This window comes from Callorhinus ursinus, unplaced genomic scaffold (assembly GCF_003265705.2).
Source record: "Callorhinus ursinus isolate GAN/ISIS: 27379988/994484 unplaced genomic scaffold, GSC_fseal_2.0 scaffold91, whole genome shotgun sequence".
NCBI lineage: Eukaryota > Metazoa > Chordata > Mammalia > Carnivora > Otariidae > Callorhinus > Callorhinus ursinus.
The window spans coordinates 1,336,851-1,355,410 of NW_027397153.1; the positions used below are offsets into that span (position 1 = coordinate 1,336,851).

The 18,560-nt window shown below is 38.9% G+C and overlaps 1 long non-coding RNA gene across 1 annotated transcript in view; it reads left to right on the top strand.

Annotated features, from left to right (window-relative positions):
* The window catches only part of LOC141371735 (uncharacterized), a 103,326-nt gene extending 97,667 nt beyond the window's left edge, over nt 1-5,659 (top strand). The window contains exon 3 of the long non-coding RNA XR_012376912.1: nt 5,601-5,659. This is a non-coding gene — a long non-coding RNA (uncharacterized lncRNA). The remainder of the gene's footprint in view (nt 1-5,600) is intronic.
* The last annotated feature ends 12,901 nt before the right edge of the window (nt 5,660-18,560 follow it).

An 18,560-nucleotide genomic window follows, 5' to 3' on the forward strand; every position in this document is an offset into this window, starting at 1 on the left:
AAAAATGTATAGTCCTATCATGCAGAAATAACCTCTGTTAATATTATAGTGAACATCCTTCTAGTATAAAACACATTCACATATATATCTATCATTTGTGCTTCTCAGCAACCCCATACAGCTTCATCTCCATTAAATAGCAGCAGAAGCTGAAGCTCAGATAGATAAAGAACTTGCCCAAAGTATACAGCTGGAATGTGGTTGAGCCCAGAATCACCCTTAAGGTTGACATTAGCCCAGGGCTGATTTTACCACATAAGCAATTTATGTTAAGGGAGAAGAAAAGAGAGCTTTTCAGGAATCACTTATCCTCATTATTTGAGCAGATGTCAGTATTTGGTAAAATGCAAATTCTGTCAGAGCCCAACTAGTGATTATTTGCCAAGCACTCAAATGAAGCCAGTACTCTTGCAGTTCTAGAAGGAGATCACAAGATGGTCTTTGGAAAAGGTACTTCATTAGTGGTTTCCAATGGACAGAAGTGACTCTAGTGCCTTGTTTGTTCTATAGCCTTTGGCTATACCTCAGCTGGCCACCAACTTGGAAGATGTCTGGCCTCTTTGGAGTTTTGCAAACCCACTGGGGATCTGAATCCAAGCTGTGGTTTCCTCTAGGCATATATAAATACTCATTTGAATACTTAAGAGTGGCAGGTAATTGAAGGTACCACTACAGTCTGATGACTATGAACAGAAGTCCTTTAAAAAAGGGCATTTTGGGGTCAAAGACTACCATTAAGTGTGCCTCAAGCCTGGTAGCCATCAGGGTGGGAGGCTTCTCCTGCTGCCTTATAAGCCCATGCATCTCCTTCACCTAGCTAAGGATTTTGCCCTTTGGGAAAAGTTTCTGAGGGCAGGTGCTCTCTGAATTAAACCCAAGTAGAATTCAAGATTTAGATCCCTGGCTACTTTTGAAGATTTTTTTTTAAAAAAGTAATGCAAGATATATGTGTTTATTTTGAAAAATTCAAAATGATGGAAAGGCATAGAAAATTATAAGAAAGGCCCTTTTCATTCTACCCGCCTCTCTAATCTAACTCCCCAAGAATAACCTCTGTGGACAGTTTGATGTATATACTTAAAATCTTATCAGTGCACAGACTAAGTATAAATATACATATATATATTATTTTTATTGAGATATATAAAGAAAAATGCACAAATATTAAGTATATTGCCCTTTTTTACATCTGTATACACCTATGTAACCACTACCTAGATCAAGATAGAAATCATTGGTATAGTTAAAAAAAGAAACTAAAATAGGATAGTAGCATACATGTAGCTTTGTAATTTTATTTTATCACTTATTTGTCAGTATATACAGAACTACCAACTCAGTGAACACAACATTCCATAGTATGGCTATATCATAATTTATTTAAACATTCACCTGTTGATAAACACTTAGATCATCTCCCCAGATTTTGCTAGTACTAACAATGTTTTGGTGACTGTCTTTATACATACATTTTTGTGCACATGGTTCCAGCCTTTTGTATAAAAGTATTTGAAGGAGTGAATGTCATAATCCCTAACATATGCACAGTGTTCTCTGGGTTCCAAGAATGGCCACAGTTATTATCTTTTTGGCTGCTATTAACAACTCTAAGAGAGAGGCAGTTCTGACTATTTATATTCCCTTCATGGAGTCAGAGACTAAAGTCAGAGAGATTACAAGTCTTTGACACGTATAAGTTACATGGTGTTGGGTGGAGGTGGGAACAGAAGCCAAGCACAGATGTGTGACTCCAGATTCCATGACCCTTTCCATTGTTTCTCAAGTACCTTTCCATAGAGCTCTCCATTTGTGTTTGGGCCCAGTCCCCAGATTGTGTTGCCAAGTCACCTCTGATTGGAAGAGTTTATTCAGTCCAGCAAAGAGAGTAAGAGAGAGAGGACTGTGGTGCCAGGCTAACTGGGTTTGAATCTGAGTTCCACTGATGATTAGTTACGTGATACAGGACCAGTTCTAAGCCGCAACTTCCTTAACTGGCAAGTAGAGGGGGTTCTGAGGAGATGTACAAAATGGAAAGTTTTTGTAGTAGGAGGGTGAGGCAAGAAAGTCATCAGCAAAAGAAAATGATTGTTTCAGGCAAGTTGGGTTTTCCTTAGGGAGAAAGGCAAGGGGTCTTATCATGCAGATTATCACGTTTTTCTTTAGGAGATAGAGACAGCCCAAGTGGCAGACTCCTTGGCACCCATCAGAAAATTCCTGACTGACCTGTTAAGAGTACATTTGCGGGGGTGGAGATTGAAACTACAATAAGATTATGTGTTAAGCCCTGGTTTGGGAACTTGGTCTAAGTGATACCATGTTAGGCCTGTGGTTTTCTTTTATAATTTTTTTGAGATTTTATTTATTTATTTGTGAGAGAGAGAGAAAGAGAGAGAGAGAGAGAAGGAGCACAAGCAGGGGGAGCAGCAGGCAGAGGGAGAGGGAGAAGCAGACTCCCCACCGAGCAGGGACCCTGACGCAGGACTCGATTCCAGGACCCTGGGGATCATGACCTGAGCCGAAGGCAGACGCTTAACCATCTGAGCCACTCAGGCGCCCTAGGCCTGTGGTTTTCTTTTTAACAATTCCCCTGCTTTTGATCAGACTTAGCTTAACTGAAAGAAGTAATCACAATATAAGACATTAGAGTCACTCACAGCTACTGCTCTGACATTTCCACGGCTTTGTAAGCAAGCATTTCTTAATCACCCTCTTTGTGTGTGCCTGTTGTCTGTGGTTGGGCTTTAGTGACAGGCAAATTAACTCTAAAAGTGATTTGTCATGGCCCCAAGTCACCATTCAGCTCTATGTGACAATTTAAGCTCTGACAAGGTTCTGCCAATACCTGGATCCAGGTTAGGTGTGGGTACAATATTCAAGCTCATGGGAAGAGGAAAAACCAACCCTGCTCCTGCCAGGAAGTCAGTGTGCCCCCTGCTGGGAAATACCATGAGGCTTGGGTAACTCCTGACAACTGGGGGCAGTGTGTGCCTGGTGTATTGAAACCCTTCTGTTGTCTTTTGGTGTTAGTGGATCTAAGAGAGTGTTTTGTGTTTAAAGCGCTTTCAGTTCTGCCAGGAATAAGCATACTCAGTCTTGGATGAATTAGAGCAATTCTGGCAATTTTCATCTACATTTATTGTGAAGAGTATATGTATATTTAATATACACTCTTAACTGTTCCTTCAGAATATGGAGTGAAACAGCATTGATTTATTTGCAACTTTGACTATTTTGAGTACTTTATTCCAAAGGTATGTCATGTTGAAAATTGGAAACAGACTTTATTTACTAAATAGATTTCTGCTTTGCTTAAGACATTTTTCCTTGTCTGTTTTTCTATTTATTATATGCTCGAGCAAATTAAACATATCAGAAAGGTAGGGTAGACACATGGGAAGAGCTTGAGCCTTAATGCCAAGTAGACCTGGTTCACATCAACTTCGGTCACTTGCTTAATATGTGAATAGGAATAGGGAATGTGGTAGATAGAATAAAGCCCCCCGAAGGTAACCACGTTCTAACCTCCAGAAGCAATGCATATGTTATCTTGCATGGCAGAATTGACTTCGCAGATGTGATTAAGGTTATGGACCTTGAGATGGGGAGTGTCCTGGCTTATGCAGGTGGGCACCGTCTAATCATATGAGCCCTTAAAAGCTGAAAACTTGTTTTGGGATGGAATGCTCTGTATATATCTAAGAAGTCCATGTGGTCCAGTGTGTCATTGAAAGCCTTTGTTTTCTTGTTGATCTTATGTTTAGATGATCTGTCCATTGCTGTGAGTGGGGTGTTGAAGTCCTCTACTATTATTGTACTATTATCAATGTGTTTCTTTAATTTGGTTATTAATTGGTTGATATAATTGGCTGCTCCCAAGTTAGGAACATGAATATTTATAATTGTTAGATCTTCTTGTTGGATAGACCCTTTAAGTATGATATAGTGTCCCTTTCATCCCTTACTACAGTCTTTGGTTTAAAATCTAATTTGTCTGATATGAGGACTGCTACCCCAGCTTTCTTTTGAGGTCCATTAGCATGACAAATGGTTTTCCACCCCCTCACTTTCAATCTGGAGGTGTCTTTAGATCTAAAACGAGTCTCTTATAGACAGCATGTGGATGGGTCTTGCTTTTTTATCCAATCTGATACCCCGTGTCTTTTGATTGGAACATGTAGCCCATTTACATTCTGAGTAACTATTGAAAGATATGAATTGGCTGAGATATCCATCGACAGATGAATGGATAAAGAAGATGTGGTATGTATGTATGTATATATATGTATGTGTGTGTATACACACACACACACACACACACACAATGGAATATTACTCAGCCATCAGAAAGGTTGAATACTTCACATTTACATCGACATGGATGGAACTTGAGGGTATTATGCTGAGTGAAGTAAGTCAATCAGAGAAAGACAATTATCATATGGTTTCACTCATATGTGGAACGTAATAAACAGGGCAGAGGACTGTTGGGGAAAGGAGGGAAAACAGAATGGGAAGTCATCAGAGAGAAAGAAAAACCATGAGAGACTCTTAACTCTAGGAAACAAACTAAGGGTTGCTGGAGGGGAGGTGGGTGGGGGAATGGCATAGTTGGGTGATGGACCTTAAGGAAGGCATGTGATGTGATGAGCACTGGGTGTTATATGCAACTGATGAATTATTGAACATTATATCCAAAACTAATGATGTACTGTAAGTTGGCTAATTGAATTAAAACAAACACCTGAAAACTTTTTCCAGCTGAAGACAGAGAGATGCAGGGAAGTGGGAGGCAGAAGAGACTAGGCAGAAGGGGAAGTCTGAGAGATTCAAAGTGTGAGAGGGACTGGAATCCTGCCAACAAGCTGAAGGAACGTGGAAGCCAATTGTCCCCTAGAGGCCTCTGTAAAGAGCACAGCCCTGCCCACACCTTGACTTCAACCAGTTCAGCCATGCCATCCCTGAACTCTGATCCACAGAACTGTGAGATAATAAATGGATGTTGTTCTAAGCTGTTAAGTCTGTGGTAATTGGTTATAGAAGCAGTAGAAAGCTTATACAGTAAGTTACTGACTGTAAATTGGGAATAACACTGTCTACCTTGAAGGGTTGTTGTAAAGATTAGAAATTACATATGTAAATTGCCTGGCATATAATACCTAATAAATGATAGCTTCATATATGGAAGGATCAGAATGAGAAATAGGGGAGAAGAGATGTTAATAGAAAGAAAAAGGATCTTTGTTCATATGTGAAAATTCTTTTGTATAAGGTCAAGTTTAGCTGACTTGTATTACATTGATTGGCCGCTGGTTGGTAATAGCTTCAAAATATCGGCTCACCTGCTTCTACTGCTGAGTATTAAAAAAAAAAAAAAAAGCGTGTTCCAGTGATAAGTAATGCAAGAAAGTATTGTGAGACAATAAATATTTAAATTAACTTTAATAAATCACTTAGAGATATTGCTGGGTAACTGCATCCTTTTCCCACTATTGCTGGAACAAGTCAGCTCTGATTTCCTGTTTTTGCAGTGAAGATAGTGGTAGTAGGAGGAAAAAAGTCCATTCATGCAAAGCTCTACTGACATGAATTTCCTCCTCTAGGGGACCCAAGGAACAGAGGATGACTCCAAGGAATGAATACTAGATCACCCAGAGACATGGTAAAACTCTAGTCCTGGGGGCAACAGTGAAAGATCTTAATGCCTCTCTGTGATACAAGGACATAGAATTTTCTTGAGTGGATCCTGGGAATTGAGAAAAGAATTATTGCAACATACTTGTCTTCCATGTCAGCTCATCTACCCTCCCACCTTGTCTCTGGACACAGCCTTGGCATCCTTTCTGTATTAGTCAGCTCTGTTGCAGTAACAAACAACTACAAGCTCTTGGTGACTTATAGCAGTGATTTCTTTCTTGCTTGTGATACATGCTGGTGGGTCTGGGTTTGCTCTTGGCTGTGAGATGGCTTCATGCATTTTCTCATTCTAGAACCTAGGCTGAAGGAGCAGTCCCTGTTTGGGCTGTGTTACATTCATGGCCTAGGGATAAAAGTAAGAATCACAGTTATACAATGCAATTTAGCTTAAGACTTCTGCTCATATGTGACAGATGTCATGCCTACTCACATCCCACTGGCCACGTACAGCATCACTGGACTGAGAAAGTAACCACTTACCCCTTGCATATGAGACATTGCAAGTCACATAGCACTATGGGTGTGGGTGTATAATCCTTTTTAAAGGGGATAGAAGGGCAGATCCTTGGGAACCTGTTATCTAATCTACCATACCGTATCCTCTGTCCTCCTGAACCAAGACCTCCTACTTTACTTTCTGCCTCTGTTCCATTAGACTTACTTTAATCACTCTTTCTCAAAGTGTAGTTCCCAGAGTTCCTATCCTGTCCACAAGGGATCTTGTCCTGGTGGTTTACAGTTTCTTTCCTTAGATAGGATATACTCTATTCCTATTGTCATGCAGAGAGGAATGAAAATTGTTTCAAGGGTATGGGGACTTATTGAGGAATAATGGTAAAAACATTTATCTTTACTTTTGGGAGGGACAGACTTGGCTGGGCAGATCCGCATGGCTGTAGATAGCTCAGGTGACCCAGGCACTGACTCTACTTAATGCTGGATGCAGGTCAGCCTCACAGAGACTACTTCACCCAGGTGCTTTGCACTCAAAGGTATTTTGACTTAAATTGAAAGTGTATCAAAGGAGCCTTGGTTTTTGCTTTGAATTAGAAAGCACTTTGTGGTGGAAAGAATCTTGTCATAATGAGCCTGTTTGTATTTGATGGAAAAGAGATAGGTTCTTTTGACCAAATGGACACTTGGGAAAGAAACAAGAAAGCTCTTTATGGCAGTACTTGCTAAGGCATAATAAAAACTGAATTCTGACTTTCACCAAAACTGGTCGTAACCACACACACACGCATATATGCACACATGCACACACACACACACAAAGCTTGCTGATTAAAGATCATAAACCTAGACTGAGCCCTGTTTAGTAGACCCTGTACTGGATTTATGGTTTGTCTCCCTCTCTGGTTTTGTCTTGTTTCATTTTTCCCTGCCTTCCTCTATGATACTCTATCTTGTTTCTCAAATTCCTCATATCAGTGAGATCATATGATACTTGTCTTTCTCTGACTTATTTTGCTTAGCATAATACCCTCCAGTTCCAACCGTGTCATTGCAAATGGCAAGATTTCCCTTTTTTGATGGCTGTATAATATTCCATTGTATATATACACCACATCTTCTTTATCCATTCATCTGTCAATGGACATCTAGGCTCTTTCCATAGTTTGGCTATTGTGGACATTGCTGCTATAAACATTGGGGTGCATGTACCCCTTCGGATCACTACATTTGTATCTTTGGGGTAAATACCCAGTAGTGCAATTTCTAGGTCGTAAGGTAGCTCTATTTTCAACTTTTTGAGGAGCCTCCATACTGTTTTCCAGGTTGGCTATACCAGCTTACATTCCCACCAACAGTGTAGGAGGGTTCCCCTTTCCCTGCATCCTTGCCAACATCTGTCATTTCCTGACTTGTTAATTTTAGCCGTTCTGACTGGTGTGAGGTGGTATCTCATTGTGGTTTTGATTTGTATTTCCCTGATGCTAAGTGATGTGGAGCATTTTTTCATGTGTCTGTTGGCCATTTGGATGTCTTCTTTGGAGAAATATCTGTTCATGTCTTCTGCCCATTTCTTGATTGGATTCTTTGTTCTTTGGGTGTTGAGTTTGATAAGTTCTTTATAGATTTTGGATACTAGCCCTTTATCTGATATGTCATTTGCAAATATCTTCCCCCATTCTGTCGGTTGTCTTTTGGTTTTGTGGACTGTTTCTTTTGCTGTGCAAAAGCTTTTTATCTCGATGAAGTGCCAATAGTTCATTTGTGCCCTTGATTCCCTTGCCTTTGGCGATGTTGTCTTTTGATTTTGTTGACTGCTTCCTTTCCTGTGCAAAAGATTTTAATCTTGACGAAGTCCCATACTTCATTTTTGCCCTTCCTTCTCTTGCCTTTGGTGGGGTTTCTAGGAAGAAGTTGCTGCAGCTGAGATTGAAGAGGTTGCTGCCTGTGTTCTCCTCAAGGATTTTGATGGATTCCTGTCTCACATTGAGGTCTTTCATCCATTTTGAGTCTGTTTTTGTGTGTGGTGTAAGAAAGTGGTCCAGTTTCATTCTTCTGCATGTGGCTGTCCAATTATCCCAACACCATTTGTTGAAGAGACTGTCTTTTTTCCATTGGACATTCTTTCCTGCTTTGTCGAAGATTAGTTGACCACAGAGTTGAGGGTCCATTTCTGGGCTCTTTATTCTGTTCCATTGATCTATGTGTCTGTTTTTGTACCAGTACCATACTGTCTTGATGATGACAGCTTTGTAATAGAGCTTGAAGTCCAGAATTGTGCTGCCACCAGCTTTGCTTTTCTTTTTCAACATTCCTCTGGCTATTCGGGGTCTTTTCTGGTTCCATACAAATTTTAGGATTATTTGTTCCATTTCTTCGAAAAAAGTGGATGGTATTTTGATAGGGATTGCATTAAATGTGTAGATTGCTCTAGGTAGCATAGACATTTTCACAATATTTGTTCTTCCAGTCCATGAGCATGGAATGTTTTTCCATTTCTTTGTGTCTTCCTCAATTTCTTTCATGAGTATTCTATAGTTTTCTGCGTACAGATTCTTTGCCTCTTTGGTTAGATTTATTCCTAGGTATCTTATGGTTTTGGGTGCAATTGTAAATGGGATCAACTCCTTAATTTCTCTTTCTTCTGTCTTGTTGTTGGTGTATAGAAATGCCACTGCTTTTTGTGCATTGATTTTATATCCTGCCACTTTATTCAATTCTTGTATGAGATCTAGCAGTTTTGGGGTGGAGTCTTTTGGGTTTTCCACATAAAGTATCATATCATCTGCAAAGAGTCAGAGTTTGACTTCTTTGCTGATTCAGATGCCTTTTATTTCTTCTTGTTGTTGGATTGCTTAGGCTGGGACTTCTAGTACTATGTTGAATAGCAGTGGTGATAGTGGACATCCCTGCCATGTTCCTGACCTTAGGAGAAAAGCTCTTAGTTTTTCCCCATTGAGAATGATATTCAGTGTGGGTTTTTCATAGATGGCTTTTATGATATTGAGGTATGTACCCACTATCCCTACACTTGAAGGATTTTAATCAAGAAAGGATGCTGAACTTTGTCAAATGCTTTTTCTGCATCTATTGAGGGGATCATCTGGTTCTTGTTCTTTCTTTTATTAATGTCTTGTATCATATTGATTGATTAGCGAATGTTGAACCAACTTTGCAGTCCAGGAATAAATTCCACTTGGTCATGGTCAATGATCCTTTTTATGTAGTTTTGGATCCTATTGGCTAGTATTTTGTGAGAATTTTTGCATCCACGTTCATCAAGGATATTGGTCCATAGTTCTCCTTTTTCATGGGGTCTTTGTCTGGTTTGGGGATCAAGGTAATGCTGGCCTCATAAAATGAATTTGGAAATTTTCCTTCCATTTCTATTTTTTGGAACAGTTTCAGAAGAATAGGTATTAATTCTTCTTTAAATGTTTGGTAGGATTCCCCTGGGAAGCCATCTGGCCCTGGGCTCTTGTTTGTTGGGAGATTTTTGATGACTGCTTCAATTTCCTTACTGGTTATGGGTCTGTTCAGGTTTTCTATTTCTTCCTGGTTCAGTTTTGGTAGTTTATACATCTCTAGGAATGTATCCATTTCTTCCAGATTATCTAATTTGCTGGCATATAGTTGCTCATAATATGTTCTTATAATTGTTTGTATTTCTTTGGTGTTGGTTGTGATCTCTTTCATTCATGATTTTACTTATTTGGGTCCTTTCTCTTTTCTTTTTGATAATTCTGGCCAGGGGGTTATCATTCTTATTAATTCTTTCAAGGAACCAGCTCCTAGTTTCATTGAACTGTTCTACTGTTCTTTTGGTTTCTATTTCATTGATTTCTGCTCTGATCTTTATTATTTCTCTTCTCCTGCTGGGTTTAGGCTTTATTTGCTGTTCTTTCTCCAGCTCCTTTAGGTGTAGGGTTAGGTTGTGTATTTGAGACCTTTCTTGTGTCTTGAGAAAGGCTTGTATTGCTATATACTTTCCTCTTAGGACTGCCTTTGCTGCATCCCAAAGATTCTGAACAGTTGTGTTTTCATTTTCATTTGTTTCCATGATTTTTTTAATTCTTCTTTAATTTCCTGGTTAACCCATTCATTCTTTAGTAGGATGCTCTTAGCCTCCATGTATTTGAGTTCTTTCCAACTTTCCTCTTGTGACTGAGTTCTAGTTTCAAAGCATCGTGGTCTGAAAATATGCAGGGAATGGTCCCAGTCTTTTGGTACTGGTTAAGACCTCATTTGTGACCTACAATGGGATCTATTCTGGAGAATGTTCCATGTGCACCAGAGAAGAATATGTGTTCTCTTGCTTTAGGATGGAATGTTCTGAATGTATCTGTGAAGTCCATCTTGTCCAGTGTGTCATTTAAAGCCCTTATTTCCTTGTTGATCTTTTGCTTAGATGATCTGTCCATTTCAATGAGGGGGTGTTAAATTCTCCTACTATTATTGTATTATTGTCGATGTGTTTCTTTGATTTTGTTATTAATTGGCTTATATAATTGGCTGCTCCCATGTTAGGAGCATAGGTATTAACAATTGTTAGATCTTCTTTTGGATAGACCCTTTAAGTATGATGTAGTGTCCTTCCTCATCTCTAATTATAGTCTTTGGTTTAAAATCTAATTTGTCTGATATAAAGATTGCCACCCCAGCTTTCTTTTGATGTCCATTAGCATCATAAATGGTCTTCCACCCCCTCACTTTAAATCTGGAGGTGTCTTTGGGTCTAAAATGAGTGTTTTGCAGAAAGCATATCAATGGGTCTTGCTTTTTTATCCAATCTAATACCCTGTGTCTTTTGATTGGGGCATTTACATTCAGGGTAACTATTGAAAGATATGAATTTAGTGCCATTGCATTGCCTGTAAGGTGACTGTTACTCTATATTGTCTGTGTTCCTTTCTGGTCTATGTTACTTTGAAGCTTTCTCTTTGCTTAGAGGACCCCTTTCAATATTTCTTGTAGGGCTGGTTTCGTGTTTGCAAATTCTTTTAGTTTTTGTTTGTCCTGGAATCTTTTTATCTCTCCTTCTATTTTCAATGACAGCCTAGCTGGATATAGTATTCTTGGCTGCATATTTTTCTCATTTAGCACCTTGAATATATCATGCCAGTCCTCTCTGGCCTGCCAGGTCTCTGTGGATAGGTCTGCTGCCAATCTAATGTTTCTATCATTGTAGGTTATAGACCTCTTGTCCCGAAGTGCTTTGAGGATTTTCTGAAAAGAGATGTTCTAATTGCTGTTGCTATTCTGCACCTAAGGTCTGGGATCTCTACAGAAACTAAGCCCTGATTCCCACTGCTGGTGCTGCTGTTGCCTCTGCTGCCCCATTGGAACTTGGAGTAAAAGATAACATACCCTACCTCCTGGTCTTATGACCATCTCAGGATTTTCTACATCTTAATTGGTATGGGCCTCAAGACTTATAACTTGTGATAATCTCTCTCAGACACCCAGACACACACACACACACACACACACACACACACACAGACACACACACACACACACACACCCCAGTGGTTTTCCTCAGTGTACAACCATAACACTAATAATGTTAGGCCACCAAAAGCTGATAGATACATCAACCACCACTTCAACTAGAACTAGCTTGACTTCTAGTGTTGCATTTGTGTCACTAGTCCAGACTTTTCTCTCTCCCCCAGGAATCCTTTTAGTCTTCGACCCTCTGGCCTCATTAGGGGCCATCCCACCCATCAGATTGGTTTTACTACTGTATTTTTGAACTGCAGTGTGGTGGGAGGTAGAAATTCTACTCATTCTGCCATAATGATCCTTGGTTCCTACATAAACTTAAGGGTACAAATCAATATGCATGGGTATGAGAAGAAAAACTCTATCTACAATCACTCAGTATGAGTATTGAAAAACAACCATTGTCAGTTTTTCCTCCTGCACTTTATGACAGTATCCAATTACATCCTTATCTAAGAAAAATGTTAGAATACTGATTTACATTTACATAATTTAAAGGGGATATTGCAAGATTTTTTTCCAGAATAAAGAAAATCTGTTTTTTTTTAAAGATTTTTGTTTATTTATTTGAGAGAGAGAGAGAAAGAGAGAGAGACAGAGTGAGAGGTAGCATGAGGGGAGGGAGAGATGGAGGGAAAGGGAGAAGCAGACTGCCTACTGAGCAGGGAGCCCGACACAAGGCTCGATCCCAGGACCTCAGGATCATGACCTGTGCCGAAGGCAGATTCTTAACAGACTGAACCACCCAGGCACCCAAGGAAATCTGTTTTAAAGGTGAATTGCTCTCTAACTCTCAAAAAAGAAAGAAAAATAACTGCTAGGAATTTTTTTAGTGTTTATTTAAATTTTAGTTAGTTAACATACAGTGTAATATTAGTTTCAGGTGTACAGTATAGTGATTCCATTCTTCAATATAACACCTGGTCCTTATCACAAGTGTACTTCTTAATCCCCATCACCTGTTTCACCCATCCCCCCCCCCCCCCCCCGCACCCTTTCGTTTGTCCCCAATAGTTATAAACCTGTTTCTTGGTTTGCCTCTCTCTCTCTTTTTTGTTCTTTTGCTCATTTGTTTTGTTTCTTAAATTCCACATATAAGTGAAATCGTATGGTATTTGTCTTTCTCTGACTGACTTATTTTGCTGACCATAATACTCTGTAGCTCCATTCATATTGTTGCAAATGGCAAGATTTCATTCTTTTTATGGCTGAGTAATATTCCATTGAATATATATTATACATCTTCCTTATCCATTTATCAATTAATTGACATATAGGCTGTTTCCATAATTTGGTTATTGTAGATGATGCTGCTATAAATATCAGAGTGCATGTATCACTTTTCTATACATTTCTATACATTCTATGCATTTCTATACACTAATACTGAAGTAGCAGAAAGTTAAATTAAGAAAATAATCCCATTTACAATTGCACCAAAAATAATAAAATACCTAGGAATAAACTTAACCAAGGGGGTAAAAGACCCATGCTCTGAAAACTATAAAACATTGATGAAAGAAATTGAAGATGGGGCATAAAGGGGACAGAAAATTTATTTGAAGTAATAGCTAGCTGAAAACTTCCCTAATCTGGGGAAGGAAGCAGACAACCAGATCCAGGAAGCACAGAGAACTCCCATCAAAATCAATGAAGGCAGTCCAACACCAAGACATATTGTAATTAAACTCGTAGAAGGTAGTGATAAAGAAAAAATCTTAAAAGCAGCAAGACAAAAGTTCTTAACTTACAAGGGAAAACCCATAAGGCTAGCTGGAGATTTCTCAACAGAAACTTGGCAAGCCAGAAGGGAGTGGCATGATATTGAACGTGCTGAATGGGAAACATCTACAGCCAAGAATACTCTATCCAGTGAGGTTATCATTCAATATAGAAGGAGAGATAGAGTTTCCCAGACAAATAAAAACTAAAGGAGTTCATGACCACTAAACCAGCCCTCAAGAAATATTAAAGAGTACTGGACAGCTACATGCAAAAGAATGAAACTGAACCACTGCCCGCAAGAAATATTAAAGGGTACTGGACAGCTACGTGCAAAATAATGAAACTGGACCACTTTCTTACACCATACACAAAAATAAACTCAAAATGGATTCCGGGCTTAAATGTGAGACCTGAAACCATAAGACTTCTAGAACAATACATAGGTAGTAATTTCTTTGATATTAGTTGTAGATACATATTTCTTGATATGTTTCCTCAGGCAAGGGAAACAAAATCAAAATGAAACTATTGGGACTACCCCACATAAAAAGCTTTTGCACAGCAAAGGAAATCTTCAACAAAACAAAAGGCAACCTAGTGAATGGGAAAAGATATTTGCAAATGATATTTCTGGTAATAGGTTAATATTCAAAATATATTAAGATATTACACAACTCAACACCAAAGAACCCCCAAATTATCTGATTAAAACAGGGGCAGAGGACCTGAATAGACATTCTTATGAAGAAGATATACAGATGGCTAACAGACACATGAAATGATATTCAACATCACTCATCATCAGGGAAATGCAAATCAAAAGCACAATGAGATATCACTTTACAGCTGTGTGAATGGCTAAAATCAAAAAGACAAGAAATAACAAGTGTTAGCAAGGATGTGGAGAAAAAGGAACTCTTGTGCACTGTTGGTGGGAATGCAAACTGGTGCAGCTACTCTGGAAAACAGTATGGAGTTTCCTCAAAAATTAAAAATAGCATTACCATATGATTGTGTAATTCCACTACTGGGTATTTACCCAAAGAAAACAAAAACAATATTTCCAAAAGATATAGGCACCCCTACATTCATTTTGGCATTATTTACAATAGCCAAGATTTGGCAGTACCCCAAATGTCCATTTATAGATGAGTGAATAAAGAAGATATGATAGGGGTGCCTGGGTGGCTCAGTTGTTAAGCGTCTGCCTTCGGCTCAGGTCATGATCCCAGGGTCCTGGGTTCGGGTCCAATATCGGGCTCCCTGCTCCAGAGGAAGCCTGCTTCTCTCTCCCCCTGCTCCCCCTGCTTGTGTTCCTGCTCTCTCGCTCTCTCTCTGTCAAATAAATAAATAAAACATTTAAAAAAAAAAAAGAAGATATGATATATACACAATGAAATATTACTCAGCCATAAAAAGAATGAAACCTTGCCATTTGCAATAACATGGATGGACCTAGAGGGTGTAATGCTAAGTGAAACAAGCCAGTCAGAGAAAGACAAATTCCATAGATTTTACTCATGTGTGAAATTTAAGAAGGAAAGCAAACAAAAAAAAGAGGCAAACAACTAGACTCTTAAATCCAGAAAAAAAACTGGTGGTTGCTAGAGGGATTGTGGGTAGGAGGATGGGTAACATAGATAAAGGGAGTAAGAGTACACTTATTTTGATGAGCACTGAGATGTATAGAATTGTTGAATCATTATATCATACATCTGAAACTATTTAACAGTGTATGTTAATTATCCTTAAAAAAAGAGGAAAATGTTTTCTCTACCAGACGCTTTCTGATATTTATAAAAGAGAAGAATCATAGTTTCAGGCATTTTTGATGAAGGACCTTATGTCACAACCTGATGGGCCATTGTCTTTGGACAAAGTCTAGAGTTCTTGATCTCTTTCCAGGGTTGGAATCTGAGGAATAAGTATAGTTTGTATTTTCCAAATACGTGCACATCTAGCTTTTTAGGACTGCAGCAATGAGGTGACATTAATGTAACCTGACTGATCCTCTAATCGATCAGATTGTTATATAAAATGAAATGAACCTGACTAGTTAAATAGAACATCCCTCTCCAAGGTGATGTCAAGCTTCACCCATCATCCTCTTTCATTAATTTTCAATTTTCAGTCTGGAACCAAATGCAATTCTACTTACTCTGTTACCCACAATGAATTCATTGAGTAGTGCCTAGGACACAAGCAGTTGTCTGTTTTTCAGTTTTTTTTAAATGAAAAATGAATACATTAATTTCAGTCTACTTGCATGGTGATTTAGTTTCTCATTACCAATTGGAATAAATAAAAACCTCATCTTTACGTCTGAAGAGAACAATGCATTTGAATAAAAATATTATTAAGCACCTGGGAGTTCTGGTTTTCATGGTTCCAGCAAGGGTTGCCAAATTTAGCAAATAAAAACACAGGATTCCTAGTTAACTTTGAATTTCAAATAAATAACTTTTTAGTATAAGTATATTCCATGTAGTATTTGCAACATATATATACTAAAAATGCTTTTTCTACAATTCAAATTTAACTAGACATCCCATATTTATCTGGCAAAACTACTCCCAGCTTTGTCGGTCTCTTGGGGTGGTGGCTAGTATAAATCTTAACAAGCAGTTAGCAGGCAGCTGGCATCAGGCTGGTCCGGCAGCAGGCAGACATTTTGACATTAGGTAGAACATGGCAGGTGGAAAGTATGACAGTAAGTATTAGATAGATGTTCAGGCAGGTAGACAGGCATGATCATGGTGATCCAGCCATAAGGATACTGCCTCAAGCTCTGAAGACCCAAGACCTAGACAAGAACCCAGTGGGAAAGAAATTGAGATATATATACATCATTGGATTAAGATGCCCACAGGAGTTAGGCAATAATTGGACAGAGCTCAATTTGTAGAATGGGAATTTATGATAAGGTCTCAGCTACTACAACCAGGGTACAAAGTTAAAGCAAGATCAGAGATGAAGTTATTCATATCCAGTTATTGGCATACAGCTCTTTACATTTCCTGATCAGAATAGATTGTCAAGTATTTGGTCCCAAAGCCTTGGTTGGGACTGAGCTTATATTTAGGATTAAGTAACTATGGCTTCATAGATGAAAGAGATATTAGGGTGTTAGGGGGTTGGGCTGCAGAAGGTTACAAGAGTCATTTACTGACATTCACGTCAATTTTTAACCAAGGGGTATTTATTGAGCCTCCACTAGATGTCCAACACTAGGTTCGGTACTGTGGGCAATATGAGACATCCCGCTTGTCTTTATTTTTTGTAAACACAGTACTGAGTAAATAATTGTATTTGGACTTCAGTCTGAACCAGAAGGTTTCTTCCCGCTCCTCTTTGCTAAGTACAACTGTAATCCCTGGAAATAATGTAAGAGGCAACCAACAGGAACTTGGAAAAGTAGGGCAAAATTGATAAGAAGAACACAAATTGGTGTTTGGACCCCAACATCCCACCTTTTCCCTGACCCAACAGCAGAAGTCAACACAGACCCAGCAGTTACTGACCCCCCCACCCGCCACACACACACAATCTAGCAGCCAAAGGAAGTAACCTAGACAACACCAGGTGGGCCAGTACTTCCACTGGGGGATAGACTGATAAGTCCCCCTGTATTAGTCTGTGAGGGCTGTCATAACAAAATACCAAAGACTGAAGGAATTCTTGCAGACTGTACATCTTTTTTTTCTTTTTTAAGATTTTATTTGAGAGAGTGCAAGTGCAAGCACGTGAGCAGGGTGGGGGGTAGAGTGAAAGGGAAAGAGAGAATCTCAAGCAATTCCAAGCTGAGTGCGGAGCCTGATATGGCACTCCATCCCACAATCCTGAGATCATAACCTGGGCCAAAATCAAGAGTAGGACGCTTAACCAACTGAGCCATCTAGGTGCCCCACAGTCTGTACATCTCTTAAACTCCAGACTCAATTTTCTAATTAATATATTCAAATGGTTGCTAATAAACATCTGAAATTCAAAATGTTCAAACCTGAATTGATTGTTTCCATCACTAAACCTGTTCTTCCAACAGCCTTCCTTTTCTCCATTGAGAGCAATTCCATCTTTGCAATCACTCAAGCCAAAAATTTCGGGACCACTTCTTGAATTTCCTCTCTCATATCCTACATACAGTTTTTTTGGGTTTGTTTTGTTTTGTTTGGGAAATTCTATTGACTTTAAAATATATACAGAATCTCACCATCTTTCACAACCTTCATTTCTGCTATACTTGTTCAAACCAACATCATCTTCCTAGATTACTATAATAGCCTGAATGGTCTCCCTGCTTTCCCCCTATTCTTCAATTTATCTTAAATGTTAACACTGGAATGGTCATTTAAAAACTTAAGTCTGATCATATCATTCTTCTAACTCAGAACCCTCCAGTAGTTCACTGTGCACTCAGAGTAAAACCTGAAGTCCTTAAAATGGCTTAGAAGACCTTAAGTAATCTGATTCCCATCACCTCTTGTGTCTTATTCCTTCCCACTCCCCCAAGTCACTCTCCTCCAGCCATACCTTGTGCTGTTCAGATGTTTTTGCCTTTGCATTGGTGGTTCCACTCTCCTACCATTTCTCTGTGTAACTAACTTACCTCCTTCAAATCTTTGTTCCAGTGTCACCTTGTCAGTGGGGGCTTCTCAGACCATCCTTTTTTATAATGCAATTGACCCCCAATCTGGCATTCCTCACCCCCTTTATATTCTCTATTTTTTCATAGTATTTATCCCTTATTAATATACTGTATCATTCATTTATTGTTTACACATTGCCTGCTTCTTCCACTAGAATGTAAGCTCCTTGAGTGCAGGGATCATTGTCTATTTTGTCCACCATGGTACCCCATGTGTCTAAAATGGTGCCCCTCGCATAGTTGGTGTTCAATCCGTACTGAATGAATGAAAGAATGGCCTGTATTCCTGAGAATGAGGTCTGTGGCGCATTTATGCAGGAAGAATTAGGCCTTACACAAGAGTAATAGTATTAATAGATATTATTTGTAATCATTATTGAACATTTGATAAGTGCCTAGAATCTTGCTGCACAAGGGTTGTCTGCTCCTGGTTAGATGGGGGACTTTTCCTTTGGAGATTGGTGATAAGGACTTAATATTTTTTATTAAGACACAGATAAAGTCTTCTTCATATATAGATAATATTTTAGCTACTACA